This window comes from Alexandromys fortis, unplaced genomic scaffold, assembly GCF_014885135.2.
Source record: "Alexandromys fortis isolate MF-2015 unplaced genomic scaffold, M_Fortis_MF-2015_v1.1 scaffold_141, whole genome shotgun sequence".
NCBI lineage: Eukaryota > Metazoa > Chordata > Mammalia > Rodentia > Cricetidae > Alexandromys > Alexandromys fortis.
The window spans coordinates 1,423,086-1,433,170 of NW_026068060.1; positions in this window are offsets into that span (position 1 = coordinate 1,423,086).

Genomic DNA, 10,085 nt, shown 5'->3' on the forward strand with positions numbered 1-10,085 from the left:
AAAAAGATGGCTATAAACAACTTTTTGAAACAAAGGCCTGATTTCTATTTGTGCAATGGAAAGTCAGACCATTGTAGTTAATTGTATGTAAGGCATATCCTAATACATGAAACCGAGACTTAATTATAAACAGGAATGAAACTATAGTGTCTTTACTGTAAGATAACCTTTAGGCCAAAGACGGATGCAGGTTAGTTATTCCTCCCCTCCCTCCTACTTTTCTTATGTGTCCCTGTCAAATACTTGATAGGGTCTTAAAATTCTTTATTTGTAGAAAACCAAAATTTTTAAAGTATCGAGAGATTCGTTATTAATTTATAAATAATTACTGCTTAGTAAGCTTAGATAGAACAAATATTTTGAGGCTATATAATCTTGTATGACAGTTGGTACTATAGGTAGTCATTTCTCTCCCTTTGTGAGGGAGTTTCTTTGGAACTAATATGCTCCCCACCTTCTCCCCACCCCTTTCATCCTCCTTTTCTCAGAGAGGGTGAAGACTCCCATGGAAAATCAACAAAATCTCCTGCCTCAAGAGATGCTATTTAACTTTAGCTCTCTGTTTTTGTTTTTTAGTTACCAGTGAAATAGAGTATGTAAGTCATCAGTTTTTGTCGCACTGTAGAAATGAGTTTTCTAATTGTGATTACCAATAGATGACCCTGTAGTTTCTCACAAGTAGTTTGTTTACAGAATGAGATCATGTGTTAGGTTGTTAGGTTGCCTAAATGCATTATGAAATAATGATAAAAACTGTTCTCACATATTTATGGAGCTCAAAGGCTCAAGCTGAGTTATCAGAAGATATGATTCCCTTCCAAATGGTCAGAAATGCTGGTTCCTATCTTCTGAGCATCAGGTTCCCTTTAAATCCTGACTCCAGACTTCAGTCTCTCCCCATCTTCATATGACCACATGTGTATGTGTAGTGCCTTTTTCTGTTTTTTTCTTAAATCAACATTAATCTTTTTATTTAGGGCACACTTTAAATCTGTCATGATCTTAGCTTGTGATATTTTATTTAATCATATCTTTAACGAGCTATTTTCCCATATAATGCACTTCACAAGTTCAGGGTTTGGACTTGGATAACCTCTTTAAAATATATTGCTGCATTATGAAAATGTGTCTGTTCTCAATACAAATATGTGAGTATGTGCTCTGTGTAGATTTTCTTAGTGGGAGGCTGCATGCTCTGAAAACCCTATCAGTTTGCACAGTAAAAGAACTGTATGGTCACTTCTATAAAAACACATTTGAGCTCCTTCATCTTCCTTTGCAATTGCAGCTGACTCATCTAAGATGTATTCTTCTAAATACTAACGCTTCTCATTATGTATTCCTTGCAAAAGAACCTGTGAACATTTTGCTTCCTTAAATTAAGAAACTGAGATTTTGGGTGTAATAAATAGCATCAATATGCAGGCGTTTTGTCTTGAAGTTACAAATTTTCGTCCCTTAGATCTCTATCCCAATATATAATGGAGAAGATAACAATAGTTTCCCAGATTTTTCCCTTCACAGATCCTCAATTTTCTGTCAACAATTGTGCTTGTTTTATGAAATAATGTTCTTGCATTTTATTAAAGCAATTTGGAACTTTTTGAAAAAAAAAAGACAAAATTAATCTATAGCCATTTTTTATACCTTAAGTTTTATATAGGAATCATATGAAAGATCAGAAAAATGCTCTCCAAAGTAACTCATTTGAATTGGTATTTTCCACGTGGAATTGTTCTTTGAATATAGAATTCAAAATTTCCTAAAATCATTTTACATATCTTTAGATTTTTTTCAATCATGCTTTAAATGCATTGATAATTGAATTGTTTTTGAAATGCTGTTGTATTTTTCAGCTACCTGCTTTAATTTCTAGATGTGTGTTTTGTTATTTGTATTTGCAAAGCATTTTCATATATACCAAAAATCTTTGACATGACAACCTTTTCTCTTTGTAATACCCACCGCTTTTGTTTTGAGTTTAGTAGAAGTTTCTTCATACCTCCTTGGTTTCTTGAGTTTAAAATCTTTTTAATAACTAGTTTTCATTATTTCTTTAAATGTACCCTTGCAGATTTTTTCTTCTCCTTCTATCCTAAATATAAAACCTACTACTTTTTCTTTTGTGAAATTATCTTTATTCCCGCTACAGAATAACAATAACTGAAAAGTAGAGACATAACCGTATTCAAAAGTATGATACAAGCTTTAAAAAATGGGTTTTGAGATTTTTACATATTGTGTTCACCTTTTTTATTGATTTGAAATATAGCAATTTATAGTAATAAAAGATGAAAAATCATTTTAAAAATTATACAAAATTTATCTTTCACTATTTGCTGTTTGGATTACTATTTTGCCCCTAAAATGTAGGACTGTGACAGGTAGTAGGGAAAAATTAATTTCCTACTATATGGTGATCATGGTAAATTAAGTTAATAAAGCTAGGAATCAGCAAAGCTTTCCCTCTATGGGACATCTCTTTGTTCATTGAAAATATATGAAAGGAAAAAGAATTGCCCGTTCTTATTAGCAATTCAGTAGAGAGAGAATTCAAAAATGTTTGCATATGTATGTACTTGCACAACCAACTTGCATACTTACAGTGTCTTAAAGTATGCTTACAACTCAGGTTTAAAATCAGTGAGTAGATTATATAATAAATGAGATTAAGGAGCCATAAAATATATTTTAAAACTTATTTATTGTTTGGATAATCCATCCTTGGCTAAACATTTTTATCTCAAGAAGGTAGAAATGACCTTGAAATCATGGTTTCTAGATTATCTTATCTTTGACAAACACAAATGCTAATAGAGTAATTTAAAATGTTATGGAAGACATAATTACATTGAAATATATTTTACATTGAAATATGATTTATTGCTTTCTATTGTTTTTTCTGCATCACCAAATGTATTAAAAGACCTTTAGCTGATTAATTTTATTTTTTGCAGCATTGTATTTATATTATATACCCAAAGGCCAATTATAACAATCTAGTAATCTTTGCTTTTGTAACGAAAAACTTTTTAAAATTCTAGTGAGAACTAATATGATCAACTATTAACATATAAGTTATGTAGAATTTAATGAAATGGCCAAGAATAAAATAATTACCACTGGGTGAGTTGAAACTGAAGGAAAAGTCCTGGAAGGTTCAACATACTTCAACCCTGTCACATTTTGGTTAATAATATCAGTGGGAGAGCTGAATATTACCTCCAGGGGTTTTCAAAATTAAACCAAAACTCTTAACTATATGAGTGTGGGTTAAAAATACCTACATTAATATTTAATGTGAATCTTGAACTGAGGACTTCAAATATTTGGCAGTCACCACCTGCAAATATTACTGATATTTTTTATATATACAATATTTTACAGTTTTCAACATATACTGTAACTGTGTCTCACTTTCTGACATCAGGTTCTTCTTTGTTAAAGAAAGAATTTAAAACAAATTAAGAAAATCTCCTTTGTGTGCTTAATTTAGACTGCATATTTACTTGTCTTTTTATAATTTGCCACTTATTTCTTAAGAAAAATTTAAATGAAGGATAGAGATGTAAAATAAATAATGTTTCTGATTTGAAAAAAATGGAAATATAGTATGAATGAGTTATTTATAGGTTATAGAATAAAAATGTTATTGATATTAGAGAATAGAGTTCAAATAAAGTAAATATCAATAAAATATTGATGAAGACAATATTTTTTCAGACATAAAGGTAAATACTAGTATAACATATACTTAGTGTTTATATATAATTCTCATATCCTTACAACTTATGTAATATTCTAATGCCAAAATACAAAATATCCTTAGATAATTTCATATAAAATGAATTTTGGAATCAATACCTTAACAGTAAATATTAGATAGCAATTTTATTGTTATTTTGGAGAAAAATAATAACTAAATCAAAAAATGAAACTTATAAAAATAATAAATGTATTTTACTGCTGAGTAGTACTCTAATATGTATATATTCCATACTTTCTTCATCCATTCTTCATTTGAAGGGCATCTAGGTTGTTTCCAGGTTCTGGCTATTACAAACAATGCTGCTATGAACATAGTGGAGCATATAATTTTGTTGTATGATAAGGCCTCTCTTATTTGGTTTCTAGCCATAAATAAAGGACATTGAGCCTATAATTCGGGTTCTTAGAGAAGCTAAATAAGAAGGAGAACCCAAAGAAAAACATATAGGCATCCTCCTGAATATTAACCTTCCTCAGGCGATGAAAGGAGACAGAGACAGAGACCCACATTGGAGCACCAGACTGAAATCTCAAGGTCCAAATCAGGAGCACAAGGAGAGAGAGCACGAGCAAGGAACTCAGGACCGCGAGGGGTGCACCCACACTGGGACAATGGAGATGCTCTATCGGGAACTCACCAAGGCCAGCTGACCTGGGTCTGAAAAAGCCTGGGTTAAAACCGGTCTCGCAGAACATAGCAGACAATGAGGACTACTGAGGCCCCACGAATAATGCCAATGGGTTTTTCATCCTACTGCACCTATTGGTTTTGTGGGAGCCTAGGCAGTTTGGATGCTCACCTTACTAGACCTGGATGGAGGTGGGTGGTCCTTGGACTTCCCACAGGGCAGGGAATCCTGATTGCTCTTTAGGCTGACGAGGGAGGGGGACTTGATTGGGGTAGGGGGAGGGAAAGGGGAGGCGGTGGTTGGGAAGAGACAGAAATCGTTAATAAATAAATAAATAATAAATGTATATAATATTATAAAATAATAAATTAAAATCTGATCCACAATTTTCTTAATTATTATTCCTCTGAAAATAGAAATGGGCCTGATTTCTCTTGTGATCTCTGTCTGGAGAGTGAGTTATCATTCCCTCTGAGATTGAACGCATGGGAATGTGAATCCTTCCCAGTTCTCTAATGTGATGGGTGTACTAATTGCATACCTTAAGTATGCTGGATATGTTCTTTTTGTTGATTGATCTATTAGGACTTTTCTATTCTGAAACTCAAAAACACCAGTTGAATAGCATGTATATGTCATTAATATTGGAAGTAGAAATATGCAAATTTTACAGGAGAATGGCACATAAAAAACTATGCTACAATAATCTTTCCTACAATAGTTACTTCTTTATCTACAGTTTTTTTCCCTCCTCATTGTTACATATTAAGCAACTGAAACGTGTACTGATCTTAACAAATTTTCCTAACCAGAGACATTAAAGGAACCTGTCTTCCAACTGGGATTTTAAAAACTTAGTCCTAATTTTATGTGGCAGAACAGAGTTTTCCCCATCACCTGTGCTCACTTGGAGCTCAATTTATTTTGATTAATTTTATCAATTTTTTTCCTCACACATGCCACCTGAGCCACACACTCAATTTTTTTTTAAGACAGGCTTTACTGTGCCTGTTCTGGAACTAACTCTTGTAGACCATGCTGGCTTCAAACTCAGCTAGATCTGCCTGCCTCTGACTCCCGAGTGCTGGGATTAAAGGCATGCACCACCACCAAACACACTCAAGCTTTAGTTTTACTTTTTTTTTTTCAAAATTCTCACAGAGGAAAAAGGAAAACAGAAGACTAATAGCTTATAAAAAATAAAGTTACATGTTGCTAAAATATGGACTATTAATGCAATTGGGGTCCTTATGACTAATCTTTTAAGACACCTTTTATAGCAAAGTTGTGATGCCTAAAAGCTTTCATATAGTATAGGAACAATAAGCTGTAGTTTTTGGACAAAGAGGAAGGCCTGCTAAAGTCCATAGAAGGAAAAATAAAGAATCATTTTCTATGTAGACATTACCTGGAAATAGCTATTGCTAAAGCCATTACAGAAGATGAAAGACACACGACACCTGTTTAGACTAAGAGGGAGCATCTGGAAAGAAATAATATACAAGCTAAAGGAAAGGGAAGTGTCACTGATACCTAATCATGATGGTGTCAGCACATCACTTTTGTCATACTCAGTTTATGGAAATGAGCCATCAGATCAACAACACACAATGAGTGGTTTAAGAAAGACATAAACATGAGAGGTCAGGGTCACTGGGAGTCACTGGAGAAGCTGTTAGACAATGTTAATGTTTTCATTTCTGGGTTCACAATAGAAATAATGTTATTACAGAAGTGATTTTGGATGATATTTAGAGCTGAAGGATACTCAATAAATGAGTAAATGAATGTATACATACAATAAAGACTTAGAGATCACATGAGGGATAGTGGTATCTAGGAACCAGATGCTTGAATTGGAAATCATTTGAAAGCATTCTTGATACCAGATTATCTCTAGTCAGAGTCTATTGAAGAATTTGAATTATAACACTGAAAATATCTATTTTATCCACTGAAAAAATATGGACTCCTTTTTCATAAACTGAGTGCTAAGAGGCAAGTGTAAAAATAATGTCAGTTTAGGATAGTAAGTGCATGAACTCCTGTTAGACCTACTTGCTTTGGTTGTCAGTAATGGTCATGAAAATGAAAAGCTGGTGGATTTAAACAAGCATACTGTTCTGCTTGAGTTTTCTGGATGGATTTTTTTTTTTTTGCATTTTTTGAGACAGGGTTTCTCAGTAGCTTTTGGTTCCTGTCCTGGAACTAGCTCTTGTAGACCAGGCTGGTCTCGAACTCACAGAGATCCGCCTGCCTCTGCCTCCCGAGTGCTGGGATTAAAGGAGTGCGCTACCACTGCCCGACTTTCTGGATGAATTTTTGATACAGGAAAATAAAGGGAAACAAAAGAAATAGTACTACTCATGCCTTTGGTCACAAAGCACAGATGGAATTGATAGGCTATTTGGTAAGCCTAGGAAGACAGGCAGGAAAAGAGATACACTCTAAGCCCTTTACTTGTCAATGATGTTCAGTTTGATAAATTGTAGGGCATTGATTCTATCTAGGAAACTGGCTGGAAGGCTTATGTTTAGTGGCATTCATCTGAGGTACAGATGACCACACAGAAATTGTCACAAAAGATGGCTTAATTATAGCAACATGGAGGAATCTTTATAGCAATTTCCACCAGGGAAGCTGTCAGGTCTGTTGGCAGCTCATCCGGACACTACTGTTACCAAACTGAGAAATACGTTCTTTCCAAATATCCTCTTGCAGTTTTCAGTGGCTTCAACACTGGCTTGGTATTCTCTTTTAAGTAAACAAATGATTAGTTCAAATTGTCTCAAAACCCAAATAGGACATCTATATAAAAAAAAAAATAAAATCATTTTCCTATTCTTTTGTGACAATGTTGTTTGACCCTTTGATGTCTAAATTTGAAGTTTATAAAGTTTATGTTCACAAAACATGCTTATTTAACTTTAATTTAGAGGAGCACTTTCAGTTTATGAATACTAAGTGGTGGTCTTATATTGTATCTTTTAAAAGTAAAACTGTTTTAGGATGAGTGGGCCTGCTTTTGGTCCTGGTCTCTCAGCTAGCTTACACCCAAAATAATCACACAGAAACTGTATTAATTAAATTACTGCTTGGCCCATTAGCTCTAACCTCTTATTAGCTAACTCTCACATCTTGATTTAACCCATTTTTAATAATCTGTGTTTACCACTAGTTTGTGGTTTACTGGGAAGGATTCAGCATGTCTCACCTGGAGGCTCCATGGCAGAAGCTCTCTTTCACCCTGCTTTCTTCCTCCCAGAATTCAGTTTTGTCTTCTCCATCTAATTAAGTTCTACCCTGTCAAAAGGCCAAGGCAGTTTCTTTATTCTACCAATGAAAGCAACACATAGACAGAAGGAAATCCTACACTATAAAACATACACCTTATGAGTACAGAGTTTTTACAAATATAATTTTATTAACAATATAGATCAGAAACTACTCATTTGAGATTATATATAGTAATATATAAAATAAAAATAAAACTGATGGCACAGTGTTAGAATCTCAGATATTAGAGAGTTTAAGATAGAAGATCATGAGTTCAAGGCCATCATGAGCTTCATAGTTTGTCCAAAGCTACCCTGAGAAGTTTAGTTCAAGTCTGTGTCATAATTTTATTTTTAAAGGGGACAGGAACTGGAAATGTAGTTCATTGATAAGACAAAACACTTGCCTAAATAGGCTTAATATTACTACCATAAAATGAATAATTTTATACAATAGTAGTAGAAAATGAGAGCATACTACATATAGTGAATAATTCTATTCAGACCTAAATATCAATGAGATTACTAATTTTGTTTTAATGAATGAATAATTACTTAAGTAGTTTACTCAGTGTATCATGAAAGTTAGACTCAACTCAGTCCCAAAATGTAACAACAGTAAAACCAGCACACAGCGTGCTGTTAAATGTCTGTGTTCACATGGATGATGTGATGTGGCATGCCCCACAGTTAGTATCGATTGTCAAGTGAAGAGAACAAAAAGCAACCTTAACAAAGTTCCATTACTTAAGGAGATAAACAGAGATTCATTTTCTACAATCAAAGAAAATATAACCAGATGATCAAGGTGTCAACAGCTTTAGTTTCTGGATGAACTCTCTAGCTTGCTGACTCCTGTCTCTGGCTGTGTCCTGCTTTGACCTTTACTCTTGCACAGGGTGAGAATAATACGTGCTTTGTTTTGTTCTTCCTGTTTTTCCTTGGATATGGACATAGGCCTGGCTTTGCATCAAATATTTGTGTTTCCTCAAACTTCACATGTTGAAATCAGATCACCAGTCTAATGGTATGAGAAACAAGGGCTTTGGAAGGTATTAGGTCATAAGGGCAAAGACCCCATGAGTGAGATTAACAACCTTGCTAAAAGATGCTTAAGAGTCCTGCCTTGCCCCTTACTGACAAGTGATGATAATCAGGAAGCGTCATCTCTGAAAGAGAAAACATTCTTTCATCAGGTGCTTGATTTTATGTTGATTTTATTGGATTTTTCATATTCTGAAATGATGATAAATATATTTATGTTACTTCCAAATTACCCAGTCTATGCCATTTGTTACAGTAATGCAAAGAGACAAAGGTAGAACACATATATGTGGTCACATGTCAAATAAAAAGAGTCAAAGATGCTATTTCTCAGCACAGTCACCATACTCACATCATGGCATATTTACAGAAAATATATTTTGAAAGTTACTATTTGTGACTGTACAGGCTAAAAACTAATGTTACAGAATAGAAACCGTTAAAGAAAAGTGTCTGAAGTTAATAGAAAACCAAAAATAAATAAATAAATAAAAAAAAGACAAGAAAGAAGTCTGAAACCTTATATTCACATCTTACAGTAAAGAGAACTGGGCCCTGGGGTGTTTGTCAGATATGAACTTGCAGGGATAGCTTCATAAGTAGACATCTGTGTAAAGAGAGAGAGAGAATTGTGGCGTGGGTATAATGAGCAACACACTCAGCAACAATAAAAAGAGTTGAGAAAGCTATCAAACTTTCTCAGAATATTTATATGAATTGACAGCATTCAACTACAGTACTGATTTTCTTGGTCTTCTAGCAGTGATACTTTTGATTGTTTTAGTCCCAACATAGGCACTTTAGAAAGTATCATGTCAGTATCTAACCACTAAGTAGATTTTTTTCTTGTTATCACTCCTCATAGGAAAATAGGGAGAAATTGTTAGGGCTGGAACATCAGAAGGGAAGAGAGTTAGGAGAACTGCCGCCATCAATAGGCATTCAGAAGTATGAATTACCCTCAGCACTTATGAATGGCTATTTGATATATCCTTAGAGACTCATACTCTATGATTGCCTACTTCTCTCATTTATTTCCTCCAGCATCAATTAGGTTTGATAAAGCATAAAAAAACTGAATGTCACATTTGGTATGTTTCTGGATGACTGCATTGATTTTTTTGGCTTGTGGATAAATTCAATTACATGCAGCATTCAGAAATTCCTGTAATTGTAATTTTGCTGGATCTCCTCACTCAATAACTTCCCAATTTCCTAATCTCCTGTAAGGTCGAAGGTGGCAGAATGTAGAGCAATTTTTTAAAGCAGTACATGAGTAAAATTCAATATCTAATAATAGGCAGAGCAAATGCCATTATGCACACAGCATTCGGCCTTTAAAATTCATATTAATTGCAAAGTACCATCT